This window comes from Gossypium hirsutum, chromosome D03 (genome assembly GCF_007990345.1).
Source record: "Gossypium hirsutum isolate 1008001.06 chromosome D03, Gossypium_hirsutum_v2.1, whole genome shotgun sequence".
NCBI classification, from domain to species: Eukaryota; Viridiplantae; Streptophyta; class Magnoliopsida; order Malvales; family Malvaceae; genus Gossypium; species Gossypium hirsutum.
Genome location: NC_053439.1, coordinates 16,521,052 through 16,537,013, shown reverse-complemented (window position 1 = coordinate 16,537,013; position 15,962 = coordinate 16,521,052).

Sequence of the window (15,962 nt, the reverse complement as noted above, 5' to 3'; positions counted from 1 at the left end):
CCAAATCCTGTACCATGCAGAAGTCCTCTCTTACTCAAGACAGTCATAATTTTCTCGCTCATATAACCGAGTTGTACATGCCACAATCGAGTCGAGTCTAACTCTAAAATAGACAAGGAAATTATTGTTGTACCAGTCACTATTGAACCCTACAGAATATATAGACTGTCTGTGTTCTGACCTTTCATTAAAATGAGAGCTCCAGAAGATACTATAATGTTATTTGCCTCGATGATGATTCTATAACCATTCGAGTCTAAAATTCCCAAGGAGATGAGATCTTCTTCAAATCAGGCACATGTCTGACATTTGACAATGTCCTAATAATCTCTTTGTGCATCCTGATCTAAACAGTGCCAGTAACAGTTATTTTACACGGTAAATTATTCCTCAAAAGTACAACTCCACCTTCAATTGAACTATATGTGGAGAACCAGTCCAGTTATTTTACACCTTCATCATTTTCGACAGCCCTCCTGTTTTCATTTTGTAGCTTACAACATTCTACTTTAATGTAACCTAACTTCTTATAGTAGTCACATGTCTTATCTTGATTCCTTGACTTTGATTTTAACCTAGACCTGCCAGACCTGAATCCTTAGACTGTTTCCTGCCTCTAGCAACCAAAATCAAGGCTTGCCCATTGGACTTATTACTTGAACCTAACTCGTTATTAAGATTTTCCTTGCTCAATAAGTTACCCTTCATAGCCTTAAACAAGAACTTATCTCTATCGTAAATCAAGGTCTCCCTAAATGTCTTATACAAAGGAGGCAGAGAACATAATAAGAGCATAGCATGATCTTCATCATTTATATTAACCTCGACATTTTTTAGGTCATTCAAGAGAGTAATTAATTCACTAATGTGAGCCTTAATGGGTGTACCTTTAGCCATATGGAACGTGTACAAACGTTGTTTCAACACCAATCGATTAGCCAGAGACTTTATCATATAAAGGGATTCTAACTTCCTCTATAAGGCAGATGTCATTTTCTCCATAAGCACCTCTTACAACATATTATTTGTGAGGCTTTTGACCTTAATTTTTAGGCTTTGGACCAGTAACGACCTTCTTCAAGCCGTTTTGAACTAGGATTGCAGTCATCCAAACCTGCCACAAATTGAAATTTGTGATCCCATCGAACTTCTCGATATCAAATTTCATCGTCTCCATCCCTAAACAAGGTAATTATGGAACCCTAAATAAGCTCTGATACTAATTTTTTGGGAATCAACCCGAATAAACAATGAATGGAAATAGTAGAGAAGACCAAACACCCAAATTTACATGGAAAAGCTTTTCTGATCTATATGACCAAGAGGATAAAAACCATGGGCAAAGAAGGCTACAACTTTTCATTAATGAGCAAAACAAATGAAAGTACAAGATGGAGATGAAATTAATATTGATATGTAAATCCTAATCCCAAAAACACGACCCTCTCTCGAATACAAAGTTCTCTTATTCTTTTTCCCTCTCTCCTATTAGGGTTCTAATGGCCCATTAAATAGATTAAGATTAGAGGTCTAATATGACTAGAATATCTCTGGAGTAAATAGAGTTCGACTTGGAGAAAGATTTTTGTTTGATTGTCAAAACGCGACTGCGTTACTTAAGGAATATGTCACGTCATTACGGCGTCACATGCTTCTTTGCCAGGATGTCTCTGTCGTGTTATCATGACTTAACATGCTTCCTCTTTGAGATGTCATCGTCACATCGTTGTGACATCTCATGCTTTCTTATTGGGGCATGACCTCTATTTTGCAAGAGTTTGTGTCTGTCTTCGACGTCTTCATATTGACTCTGATGAATGCTTGCAAAGTGTCTGAAAATGTAAGACACACTCTACAAGTTCAAGCTGGTATAGACAAAAAAAGGGGGCTGAAACACACTGAAATGGTCAAAACACACCGAAATTTTGATTGAGATGGAACATGGACTATTTGTACCAATTTAGGACCAGAACGGTATGTACTAGGCGATACGACCGGTACTATAACAATCTATTTTTCAGTGGTATCAGAAATAATGGTTTGGGGGCCACCAAATTCGACGAGTAAGTTCGTAAATATTATTATTTAATATTTACAAGTCAAATATGGTGTTTAAAAGATTTTTGATTGATAATTTATGTTGTATAAATGATTTATTTAATTCAAGTAATAAGACGCTAAGGTCAAGTGGTTTTAGAAAATGAGATATCGGGATCTCGTTTCTATAAATCAAAAATATTTATGATGAGTCATTAAGGTGGTATTAAAGTTTCGTTAAAAAAATTTAACGTTTCAATAGTTAATTAATTAAAAAGGACTAAATCGTAAAAGAAGTAAAATTTGATCACTATTTGATTTGAGTGATTAAATGGTTAATTCAATAAAGGAAAAGAGAATTAAATGGTAATTAAACCATGGTCAAAGTTTCCAAGCATTGGTGTTATGATCGAATCCACTAGCTTGTGGATTAATTGTTCTTTTAGTCCTAATTAGTTTAGGATTAAATTGTAAATAATTTTATTTAGTTAGAATTTAATTTAATTGAAGGATCAATTGTGAAATTAAACCTTCCTTTAATGGTAATTATGCCATATATTTATGTGATGGACAATTATGGACATGATTTTGGTGTTTTATTTAATTATTAACCAAGGTTAAAATGGTAATTTGATAAATTAATTAAATTAAACAAAACATAAGTAAAATAATGGTTGTCATCTTCCTTTTTCTTTTAGTTTTCAACCAAATGAAGCCATGGATATACCTTCAAGCTTCGGCCAAACTTCCATGTATGCATGTAAGTTCGTTTTAGCCCCATTTCTAATTATTTTTATGTTTTTTATATCGTTGCAACTAGGTCTAGCTAGCCCATACCTTCGATTTTAAAACTGTTAAAAATTTTAAATGTTTCCATTGCTAAACCTTGTGATTCTAGATGTTAAATGATGAATTTAGAATTTTTATTGATATTTAAAAGTATTTTTATTCAGTGATTTTTGATGAAGTTACTGATTAGGGCCTAAATTGTTAAATTAATAAAAGTACAACTATTTAATGTGAAATTTTTGCACAAATGGATTGTTTTGGATACCATGAACATTTGGCTAAGTTCAATTTTGGGGAAAAATGGTTAACTTCCATGTTTTTGGCTTAGGGACTAAATTGAATAAAAGTAAAACTTTAGAGGCAATTTTGTAAAAAATATCAAAAATTACCAAATTGCATGAGATACATTATTTTACTGCCTAAATTGATAAATTGAATGAAATTATTAATTTAGATCAAGATCTAGTGTAAAATAGAAGAAATGGAAAATTACCAAAATGCCCCTAAACTTTGGTATTTCTGCAATTTAGCCAGGTAAGTTCGTATATTTAAATAGAATTTTAGATTTTTATTTTAAATGCTATTATGTTATATAATCATATCATGTCTCAATAGAAAATCCAACGACGTATCGACAACCCTCAAATAATGAAAAGGGATAGCTTCGGCTATCGAATATAAAAAGGGATAGCTTTGGCTATCGATTATGAAAAGGGATGGTGACGACCATCAAACATGAAAAGGGATGGTAACGACCATCAAATATGAAAAGGGATAGCTTCGGCTATCAAATGTGAAAAGGGATAGCTTCAGCTATCGATTATGAAAAGGGATGGTGACGACCATTGATTAATGAAAAGGGATGGTTTCAACCATCGAATATGAAAAGGGATGGTTTAGACCATCGAATATGAAAAGGGAAGATTACAAATATCATTTGGCACACTTCGTGCAAGCTTCGGTAATGATTTCGAATGACTTCCCTACGACAAATATGGAAATGTATGATGTACTATTGATCAAAGTATCAATATTCATGATTATGAAAGGTATGATTTAAGTGATGCTATATTTATGTATCATATCTTACCATGTGATGATATCATTAAATTATGTCTTTAATCACTAGCTTGTGATTATGGTAAATGTTCAATATGAACCAAGACATGTGTGTATGAAACTTATTGAAATAGTGTTAAATGGAAGACATGATATGTTATGAAGAATTATAAATCTGATTGAATCATGTTTAAGTATAATAGTAATCCATGTCAAATTCATATGAATCATGTTTAAATGAACTAACATGTGTTGTTGATGTGCTTAGGCTTGCGCCGAGCTATTGGTTGGATTGTATTATGTTAGTTTTAAAGAAATGCATTGAAATGGCATGTGACCAAATGGAAAGATGCTTAGATGTATGAAAGGGTGGTAAGAATCTAAGTATTCAATTTCTTATGAAATGGTTTATTGTATAGTTGATTTTAAAAGAGTCATACTTAAATGTACTATTTTGTGGTTATAATTGATGTTTATGCTCATGTCTTGTATGTTATACAAATGAAACAATTGAGAATAGGTAAATGAAATGGTAAGTAAGTAAATGAAATGGATTACCGTTTAAAAAAAAGAGAGATGATTATGTAATTCAACGCATGAGACATTATTGTGTTATAAATGGAAAGTGTTCAGGTTGTTAATGAACCTATTCATTTGTGGGACATTATTTATATAGATTGGTATATCTTGAAGCATTAATCTAGGTTTATTCATGATGTCGAAACCATTTTTTGAAAAATAAAAATTTGGTTGTCGACTTTAAAAATAAAATTCGCCACCGATCCTTTATTAAGGTGTGATCGGCTAACCTTAAAAATTATTTTGGTCTACGAATTTTGAGAAAACGAGTTCGGGAGTCAGTTACGTACGAGGAAGGTTTAGCACCCTCGTAACGCCCAAAATCGGTACCAAATTGATTATTTGATGTCTTAGTGTCGAAGGTTAAAAAAATTTAAAATCAACTCAAACGATGGAATTTGAAAAAGGATAATCAATTGTTCAAGTCATGTAAAAAAATCGAGTCCCAATACGTTAGGGTACAATTCCTTATAATCCCCGAACTTTGAATATCACTTTATTTTATGTGAAAATCTTCATTTTGAGAAAGTAACATGTCACACCCAATACGTTAGGACATAACAAGTTAAGTTCCCAAAAATGATTTTTGTACTCATGCACTTTGAATAAAGAATATCCTCGGTTATTTAAGATTAACAAAGAAAATCAGAACCCAATACGTTAGGGCTCAATTTCCCTCGAAAATCCCAAACATTGAATATTGCCTTTATTCAAAAAAAACCTTTGAATCAAGAAAATAACTTTGATGTATGGTTAAAGCAAAAATATATTTTCAAAAAGGGTATGTTAAGGTTAATGTACAATGTGAAACAAAATTTTAATGTAAAACATCTATGAATATGTATTTACAATATATATACAAGTACAATATACAAGCAAATTCGAAAATATGAGTGGGCGCATACTTAACACATAAATATAAGTGTACATATAAAAAGGTAAGTGAAGAAATATATACAACAAACTTATAATAATTCTAAAAATATGCATGTATACATGTAATGAAAATTGTAAAAATAAAATAAAAGTATGAAAATATGCAAATGTGTACATATTACAAAGGCAAGAAAAATGAAATGTATAAGTATATATACATAGGCCAATCGTGAAAATTCGTATACGTATATATTCAAATACATATATATGTACAATATGTAAATAAAATAATGGGATACATGAACTAACAAAAAAAATATTTATAATAATTAAAAAATGAAAAGTGTATGTAAAAAAAATCTTTTTAAAAAAAAATGTATGTATATATATTTATATGTATAAAAAATTATGAAAACAAAGTAATAATACAATTGCATACAATAGATATATATATTTAAAATATTAAATTATATACATATTAACATGCATATGCGCATAATAATAATAATATATAGTATTATAGTAGTAAATAAAATAAAACAAAATAATAGTATGGCGTAATTGTGATAAAAACTAAAAATGGGTTAAATTGAATTAAAAACGAAAAAATGGGGGGAATTTAAAAGAAATTAAAAAAATAGGACCAACTTGATTGCGCCGGAAACAATGGAGGACCAAAAGGGGAATTAATCCCTCCCTCCTACATGCTGTGCAGCACTAGATTAAATCGTCACGCGGGTAAAATATTTGGGCCAAATTTTAAGGAGGAAAAAGAAGTTGATTAAAACGCGTCACAAAAGGGGGAGGGCTAAATGCACAATTTCTACATTTAGATGGAGACGCGCAGACCCCCCCAAAGCTAAACGGCGCCGTTTCTTGTTTCTTCTTTAGGTTTTAACAACAAAAATCAGAAGTTAATTTTGTTTCCCCCTTCAGCAAAGGAAACAGTTTCCTTAGGGTTTCTTCAACCTCCAAATGCCGCCGTTCAGCCTTACGCTAAAGCCCCGATCACGACGAAGCTGGCAACAACTGGGTGACTCCAACGAAAAGTCTATTTTCCTTTTCTTTTTCTTTGTTATTTTATACGAAATAAAATGAAAAAAATAAAAGAAAATAAAAACATAAAAAAATAAAAAAAACGGACACTGCGAAGTGAAACAAAGAAGAAATCACCTATGCAAAAACAAGTTTGATTTCTCTATTTTCTCTCTATTTCTTTGCATATATTTTCGACTGAATCCCCCCTCACAGATTACAAATGGCTTTTTATAGCCCGAAAAAGAAAAAGAAAATAATGAAATAATGTTATTTCTTGTTTTTTTTTCTTTCGGACTCCTTGAGTTCGGGTTTGCAGGCGTTCGTAGAGCAAACGGCGTGTGTAGAGAGGTCGGCCCCGAGACGTGCGGCACCTGCAGAGTCTGCTGGAGGCGGGGGCTGCTGCTAGGGTTTCTTTTTTGTGTGTATTTTAGGCTAGTGGGTTGAAAAGTATTGGGCTAGGGTTAATTTTATTGGGCCCGGGCATATTTGGGCTTTACAGCTGCCCCTCTTTGCTCGTTGTCGTGTAACTGGAATAGAGCAAAGACTAAAAGCCCAATTGTGCCCGGCCTTATTGAGCCTCGACTTCTTCAGTACTTCTTTACTTAAAATAGCCTCATTCCTTCCCACTGCATCTTCAGAGGAATAGGAACTGGTGCTTCAATCTACTCTACTGCAATGTATGTCAGGGAGATAGGATTCGTATGTTGTAACTTCTCAAAAGAACTAATTTTGCTATCTTTAATCTGCTCCACTGCAACTTCAGGAAGATAAGACTTGTAGCTTCAATTTGTTCTGCTACAACTTAAAGATAAATCTGACACGATCTGCTCTACTGCAACTTCAGAGAGATGAGATCTGCAGTTTTAGTCCACTCCATTGCAACTTCAAGGAGATAGAATTGGTTACTTCTGTCTGCTCCACTGCAACTTTAGGGAGATAAGACTAGATATAATCTGCTCTCTGTAACTTCAGAGAGATAAGATATGTTGTATTTGATCTGCTCACGCCAATACATGAAGACAAGATCTACTTTCTTCGATCTACTTTCTTTGATCTACTTCGCCACCAGTATGGGAATACAAGATCTGCTAACTTCAATCTACTCCACCACCAGTATGGGGAGACAAGATCTGTTGTCTTTGATCTACTTCACGCCAATACATGAAGATAAGATCTGCTTTCTTCGATCTACTTCGCCACCAGTATGGGAAGACAAGATCTGCTTTCTTCGATCTACTTCACGCCAATACATGAAGACAAGATCTTCTTTCTTCGATCTACTTCACGCCAATATATGAAGACAAGATCTGCTTTCTTCGATCTACTTCACTACCAGTATGGGAAGACAAGATCTGTTGTCTTTGATTTACTTCACGCCAATACATGAAGACAAGATCTACTTTCTTCGATCTACTTCACCACCAGTATGGGAAGACAAGATCTGCTATCTTTGATCTACTTCACGCCAGTACATGAAGACAAGATCTGCTTTCTTCGATCTACTTCACCACCAGTATAGGAAGACAAGATCTGTTATCTTTGATCTACTTCACGCCAGTACATGAAGACAAGATCTATTTTCTTCGATCTACTTCGCCACCAGTATGGGAAGACAAGATCTGTTATCTTTAATCTACTTCACGCCAGTACATGAAGACAAGATCTACTTTTTCTGATCTACTTCGCCACCAGTATGGGAAGATAAGATCTATTATCTTTGATCTACTTCACGCCAGTACATGAAGACAAGATCTGCTTTTTCCGTTCTACTTCGCCACCAGTATGGGAAGACAAGATCTACTGCTACTCCACTGTTGCTCAGGGAGATAAGGCTTTATACTTTCACCGATCTGTTCTCTGGGGAACATGACCTGTATGATTCATTTATGAACCTAATAATGCCTAATGATTAAGATGTCATGATCATAATGAATCAAATGCTCCTAACTAGACTTGTATGAATGACATTTGAATGAATGCAGAATGTCATGAAAATGATATTTTAACGCTTGAGTTATTATTACTCCAAGTTTATTAAGGTTTCATCATTAATGTGTTATAACACCTTCTTGCTCAGCTGGCGTCTCAAAAAAAACACTTAGTCAAATTGCCCCACTGTAACCTTCAAAGTTTAATCCACTAGGATGCAAAAATTTGTACCATCTTTCTCCCGTTGTAAACCAAGAGTAAAAGATTTGGCCTTTTCTCAATCCTTTGCTATCACAATTCAAAGATACAGGATGTGAAACTCTTTGGTCTCTTACACCATTCCCAATGTGTCGTACCAAAGGCTCATGCTCAAATGAAGGCTCTCTTCTCCGAGGCAACCTCTTCCTATTGCCTGATGATCATTGCTTGCTGGTTTATTTAAGCTTTATCACCAACCCGACATCTTGCCATTTTGTTCAATTAACACTTTAGACAAGAAAAGTCAAAGGGATAGTCTTAATTTAGACTCTTCTTTATTAGATTTCCAACCTGGTGCGTTCTAAACAATAGTCCTGTTTGAGGTTCCTATATTATTCAGAAACTTCTAGAGTAATATGCGAAACTTCCCTTGTGAAAGTTTTATTAGTTTATTAATCATTATTCTAATTCAACATGCTTGCAAGAGATCATAACCATGGGTAGGAATAGAATTGATTTAGAGCATGGCTCTGAAATTAATAGATTATCAAAGATAATAAAGATGGATAACAAAGAAATTGATTTAGGAATGTGCATATTGGTAATGAATGAAGTGTTCCAAGAGTAACAAAAATGGTATAAGGATTAGGTGCCCCGAATATCGCAGCTTGTGCTTCTCTGTACAGACTTTCTGAAGACCATTCTGAGTTTAACATGTGTTTAGGAGATCTATAGTACTTTGTCGATGCCCCAAGATGTCACCTACCCTTTCCTGTTGATTCAGGTATAGCAAGACCACTGTATGCCCCACTCTGATCGGTATTTGAGCTGCTCTGATTACCTCATGCCCCATTTTGATCAATATTTGAGCCGCCCATTTCGAGTTTTCAACTCAAATCCCCTTTGGTCTAAAGCGCCCTTTGCGGGTTTTCACCTTAGCCTCTCCATTTTACTTTTTCCATTTTTCATTTTTTCTTTTCACTTTTTATTTTTTTCATTTCATCATTTTTTAATGACTCAATGTGCCCTTTGCAGGTTTTTACGTAGGTCATCTCCTTCTTTAAGCGGAGTATTTCCTGACTGAATCTGAGTTTACAGGACTTATCATCCATCTCGCTCACAATCAAAGCTCCTTTGGAGGGAAAAAAACCTTCTTTATAACATAAGGTTCTTCCCAATTTGGCATCCATTCCCTCCAAAACATTTTTTATAGAGGGAAGATCTTCAACATTTGGTCACCCTCGTGGAATTCTCTAAGATGAACCTTTTGTTATAGGCTCGCATCATTCATTTCTGGTACATCTGACTGTGATGAATAGCTTTTAGCCTTTTTCTTTCTATCAAGTTCAATTGATCACATTGCGATTGGATCTATTCTGCTTCATCCAACTTGCTCAGCCAATACCGGGAGAGAAAGAATTTCAACTTCAATAGAGAAAACCGTGATGAAATAAAGAGAGAGACACTACTCCGGTAGAATTTTCACTGTATCATTCATGATATTAATCTTAACATACTGCAAATTTTTGATATCGTGCTGTTGTTTAGATTGTAATGACACTGCTTAACCTGGGCATATCTTCGTATGACCATGCGTAGACATCTTTGAATTCTTAAAGTAACTCAACAATGTCATGCTTTGGCTTTGAAGTCATATCAATTCCAATCTTTACCAAGCCCACAACTTTTAATAATTCTTTGTGAGGTAGGATTTGTCTATCCTCTACCATCCTCAATAAGTCTGGAGATAAGCTACAATCCATGTCACCTTCAAAGTTGTGAGATCCCTCTAAACACATGTCTCACCTAAAAGGAGATTCTGAGTCTGTAGCAGCGTCACTCATGTCATTGATATTTGGGACCCATGGTGGGTACCAAAGAATATACAAAAGAATGTATGAATAATATGAAAGAACATTTGCTCAAAGATATATTTCATTAAAATAATAATGTTCAGACGTGAGCCTATTTCACAAAGAAATTCCTATTGCTTCTAGGCTGAAAGTAACAAGTGTGTTCTGAACATTACTCTAACAGACTCTAAATACTTTAGGGGTTTCCTCTGCAGTCTCATTATTTAAAACCTCTCTAAGGCGAATATCTAACAAGGACCCTTTTAATTGTGTCTGCATATATGGCATCGATGTGCAAACTTCTCACCACTTCTTCATACATTGTAGTCCTCCATCATCAATCATGATTGGGTAACGGATTTTCTGCACTTGATCAATCACCCAACTTGACAATACCCATGTTGATGAATTTTTCAACTAGCTTTTTGAAGGTAATGCAATTCTCTATTGAGTGCCCCGTAATTCCCGTATGCTAGTCACATTGCGCGTTCGCATCATACCACTTAGGATACAGAGGTTGTGGAGGTTTTAAGTAATGAGGAGCAACAACATGCGCATCAAACAAGCTTTGATACAGATCCTTATATGACATCGGAATTGGTGTGAACTGGAGCTTCTCAGTACCTGGTTTCACTCTAGATTCTTGTCTTAATAAACCTTGTTGGTTAGTAGCCACCTTTCTTGGCTGACTCACAATAACTGGTTTAGAGTAGCTTGTGTTGTTCACCTCATTTTCTCTTTTCCTTGAGACTGACCTCTTGTTACTCTCCTCTACATCAATTTTCCTGCTCCTTATGGCGCTTTCAATCATTTCACCATTCATGACTATGTTAGAAAAGCTTTTTGTGGCACTCCCTAACATATGTGTAATGAATGGTGCCTTCAATGTAATTATAAAAAGCACCGTCATTTCTTTCTCTAAGAGCGGTGGTTGAACCTGGACTGCGACTTCCCTCCATCTTTGTGCGTAATGCCTAAAGCTTTTGCTCGGCTTCTTCTCCATGTTTTGAAGGGTAATTCTATTAGGAGCCATGTCTGTCACATGACTATACTGTTTCATGAATGCTTGTGCCAAGTCCCTCCATGAACCAATCGTGGTACGGCTCAGCTGATTGTACCACTTAGATGCTGCCCCTGCTAGGCTATCTTGGAAACAGTGTATTAATAGTTGGACATTGTTAACGTATCAAACCATTCGCCTGCAGAACATGGTGATATGAGCCTCTGGGCAAGTCGTCCCATTGTACTTCTCGAATTCCGGCATCTTAAACTTATGAGGGAGTACCAAATCAGGAACTAAGCTCTGCTCTTTAACGTCAATCCCACGACAGCTTTCAGTGACTTCCATCGCCCTGAATTTCTCCTCGAGCCATTTGCACCTTTCCTCTAGCTGCTTTGGTAACTCCTCCTTTATTCTTTCCTTTTCAGCCACTTTATCGAAGTCAGGAATGGTAGAGTTAACAGGGTAGTTTTCGGGGTTAGAGCCCAATCTACCTTGAAAGTTCGAAGCACTGGCCTGGGACTGCTGAGGCCTGATTGTGACAGTGGGTTTGTGCGGATATTCAGCTTGAGTTCGAACATGTGGATGAGTAAAGCCTGGAGGATAGAGTGGTTCATCGACATCAGCCATGGGACCCTTTCCCTTATCAGCTCCTCCAGTCAACAGTTTGGTTAGCTTCGCCATCATATCATCTTGGGATTCTCGCATCTTCTCAAACATATCCTGTTGCATCTTATCTAACCGCTCCTGCACCTGTAGCTGAAGTCAGTCTTGCATCTCCCTCTGACACTGTTCGAGTTTTTCCAATCTCTGATCCATGTCCTTAATCTTTGCTTGAGTACCGTAACGGTGTTTGGTTGGTAGGTTGGTTGGTTTCCAGGTTAACTGAGCAATGATTTTAGTTAATTAGGATCCTTTAACCGTGTTTAATGCATATGATGTAATGAAATGCAAATGCATGAAATGAATGCGAAAAGAGACGTTGATTCATGTTCAATTTTTTTAATAGAAAACTTTACTAGAAAACAAATCTCTTTACATAAAGCGGACATATATATACGGCTTTACCATCATACTCCAAGTGAAGACATCGACCCTTCAGATATTAAGATACATCTCACGAATTTGATCTCCTTTTTGTTTTATCTAGGTCGTAAATCCTTGCTCATTCACGTTCATTAGCTTCTTTATGAGATTGGGACCTTTGATGACTTTTGAATAAACTTTGACAATTTGGATCCTCAGGTCATGCGGCAAAGTCGTATACTCCTCTTGTTAGGCTTTTCGTGCCATGTTTTCTTTGGACCACCGTATTATCTTCCACCTTATCTAGAAACCCATATTCCATAACAAGCTTTCTAATCTAGTAATCGAACTCAAATCAACATCTCTTTTCTAAGATGTAAATGCAATGCAATCATGATGTCATGCAACCAAAACAAAATAAACCCAAGTCAGTATCACACCAAAAAGATATAATCCAATACAAACATGAAATAGCAAGAACATTTATTCAGGAATCCACTAGGGTTTGGTATAGCTCTACCTAGGGCAAGTTCCTAAATCTCACTATATAAGGCTTAGTTTCTAGAGTAAGGGTACCCGAACCAGTAAATTCCTCGATCTTCACCCATTATAGGCTAATGTGGATCGAGTTCAGTTCAGGGGGATACATTTCCCTATGGCTGCACGGAGATGAAAATCTCACGAAGACATAGGTACGGATGTATCCCGGAAGCGGTCCACTACCCTGCACGGAGGTGAAAACCTCACGAAGGACTAGTTTCTCGCTCCCATTTAAAAGGGTAAAACTGACCAACTTATGAAATGCAAAATGCAAATATAAATGAGTCGACTCGGACCAATCATGCAAACATATCATAATGAATGTGAGGGGAAATCATTATTTTAAAACAAAATTTGATTTTTCGATCACAAGACAAACAAATAATCAATTTATAGCTCGACTCTTTAGTGTCCCCAGTGGAGTCGCCAAGCTGTCGAAACCGTTTTTTGAAAAACAAAAATTTGGTTGTCGACTTTAAAAATAAAATTGGAGTTGCCACCGATCCTTCATTAAGGTGTGATCGGCTCACCTTGAAAATTATTTTCGTCTATGAATTTTGAGAAAACGAGTTCGGGAGTCAGTTACGTACGAGGAAGGGTTAGCACCCTCGTAACGCCCAAAATCGGTACCAAATTGATTATTTGATGTCTTAGTGTCGAAGGTTAAAAAAATTTAAAATCAACTCAAACGATGGAATTTGAAAAAGGACAATCAATTGTTCAAGTCATGTAAAGAAATCGAGTCCCAATACGTTAGGGTACAATTCCTCATAATCCCCAAACTTTGAATATCACTTTATTTTATGTGAAAATCTTCATTTTGAGAAAGTAACATGCCACACCCAATACGTTAGGACACAACAAGTTAAGTTCCCAAAAATGATTTTTGTACTCATGCACTTTGAATAAAGAATATCCTCGGTTATTTAAGATTAACAAAGAAAATCAGAACCCAATACGTTAGGGCTCAATTTCCCTCGAAAATCCCAAACTTCGAATATTGCCTTTATTCAAAAAAAACCTTTGAATCAAGAAAATAACTTTGATGTATGGTTAAAGCCAAAATATATTTTCAAAAAGGGTATGTTAAGGTTAATGTACAATGTGAAACAAAATTTTTATGTAAAACATATATGAATATGTATTTACAATATATATACAAGTACAAAATACAAGCAAATTCGAAAATATGAGTGGGCGCATACTTAACACATAAATATAAGTGTACATATAAAAAGGTAAGTGAAGAAATATATACAACAAACTTATAATAATTTCTAAAAATATGCATGTATACATGTAATGAAAATTGTAAAAATAAAATAAAAGTATGAAAATATGCAAATGTGTACATATTTACAAAGGCAAGAAAAATGAAATGTATAAGTATATATACATAGGCCAATTGTGAAAATTCGTATACGTATATATTCAAATACATATATATATGTACAATATGTAAATAAAATAATGGGATACATGAACTAACAAAAAAATATTTATAATAATTAAAAAATGAAAAGTGTATGTAAAAAAAAATCTTTTTTAAAAAAATGTATGTATATATATTTATATGTATAAAAAACTATGAAAACAAAGTAATAATACAATTGCATACAATAGATATATATATTTAAAATATTAAATTATATACATATTAACATGCATATGCGCATAATAATAATATATAGTATTATAGTAGTAAATAAAATAAAACAAAATAATAGTATGGCGTAATTGTGATAAAAACTAAAAATGGGTTAAATTGAATTAAAAACGAAAAATGGGGGGAATTTAAAAGAAATTAAAAAAATAGAACCAACATGGTTGCGCAGGAAACAATGGAGGACCAAAAGGGGAATTAATCCCTCCCTCCTACATACTGCGCAGCACTGTATTAAATCATCACGCGGGTAAAATATTTGGGCCAAATTTTAAGGAGGAAAAAGAACTTGATTAAAACGCGTCACAAAAGGGGGAGGGCTAAATGCGCAATTTCTCCATTTAGGTGGAGACGCGCGGACCCCCCAAAGCTAAACGGTGTTGTTTCTTGCTTCTTCTTTAGGTTTTAACAACAAAAATCAGAAGTTAATTTTGTTTCCCCCTTCAGCAAAGGAAACAGTTTCGTTAGGGTTTCTTCAACCCCCAAATACCGTCGTTCAGCCTTATGCTAGAGCCCCGATCATGACGAAGCCGGCAACAACTGGGTGACTCCAACGAAAGGTCTGTTTTCCTTTTCTTTTTCTTTTTTATTTTATACGAAATAAAATGAAAAAAGTAAAAGAAAATAAAAACATAAATAAATAAATAAACGGACACTGCGAAGTGAAACAAAGAAGAAATCACCTATGCAAAAACAAGTTTGATTTCTCTATTTTCTCTCTATTTCTTTGCATATATTTTCGACTGAATCCCCCCTTACAGATTACAAATGGCTTTTTATAGCCCGAAAAAGAAAAAGAAAATAATGAAATAATGTTATTTCTTGTTTTTTTTCTTTCGGACTCCTTGAGTCCGGGTTTGCAAGCGTTCATGGAGCAAACGGCACGTGTGGAGAGGTCGGCCCCGAGACGTACGGCGCTTGGAGAGCCTGCTGGAGGCGGGGGCTGCTGCTAGGGTTTTTTTTGTGTGTATTTTAGGCTAGTGGGTTGAAAAGTATTGGGCTAGGGTTAATTTTATTGGGCCCGGGCATATTTGGGCTCTACACATGACATATAAAGTTCATATTTGAAATGAAAAGTTATGTTTAAAGTTTATCCGAGCTTACTGAGCATTTATTACTTACGTTATTGTTTTTCTCTTACTTTACAAATTATCAGAAGCTCGATTGGGTTGGAAGCTAGTCGCGGATCCATCACACTATCCATCGGTTATATCGGTACCTATGGATGTTTTTAAGTTCAATTTAATGGCATGTATAGGCTTTTTGGTTGTTGAAGTTTTCATATGCTTGACTTGTATTTAGGGTTTTGTGTGTTAATCTGAACTTAGTTTGTTATGTAAATATTTAGTCTTAAAGTGGTTGTTACCTTTGATCA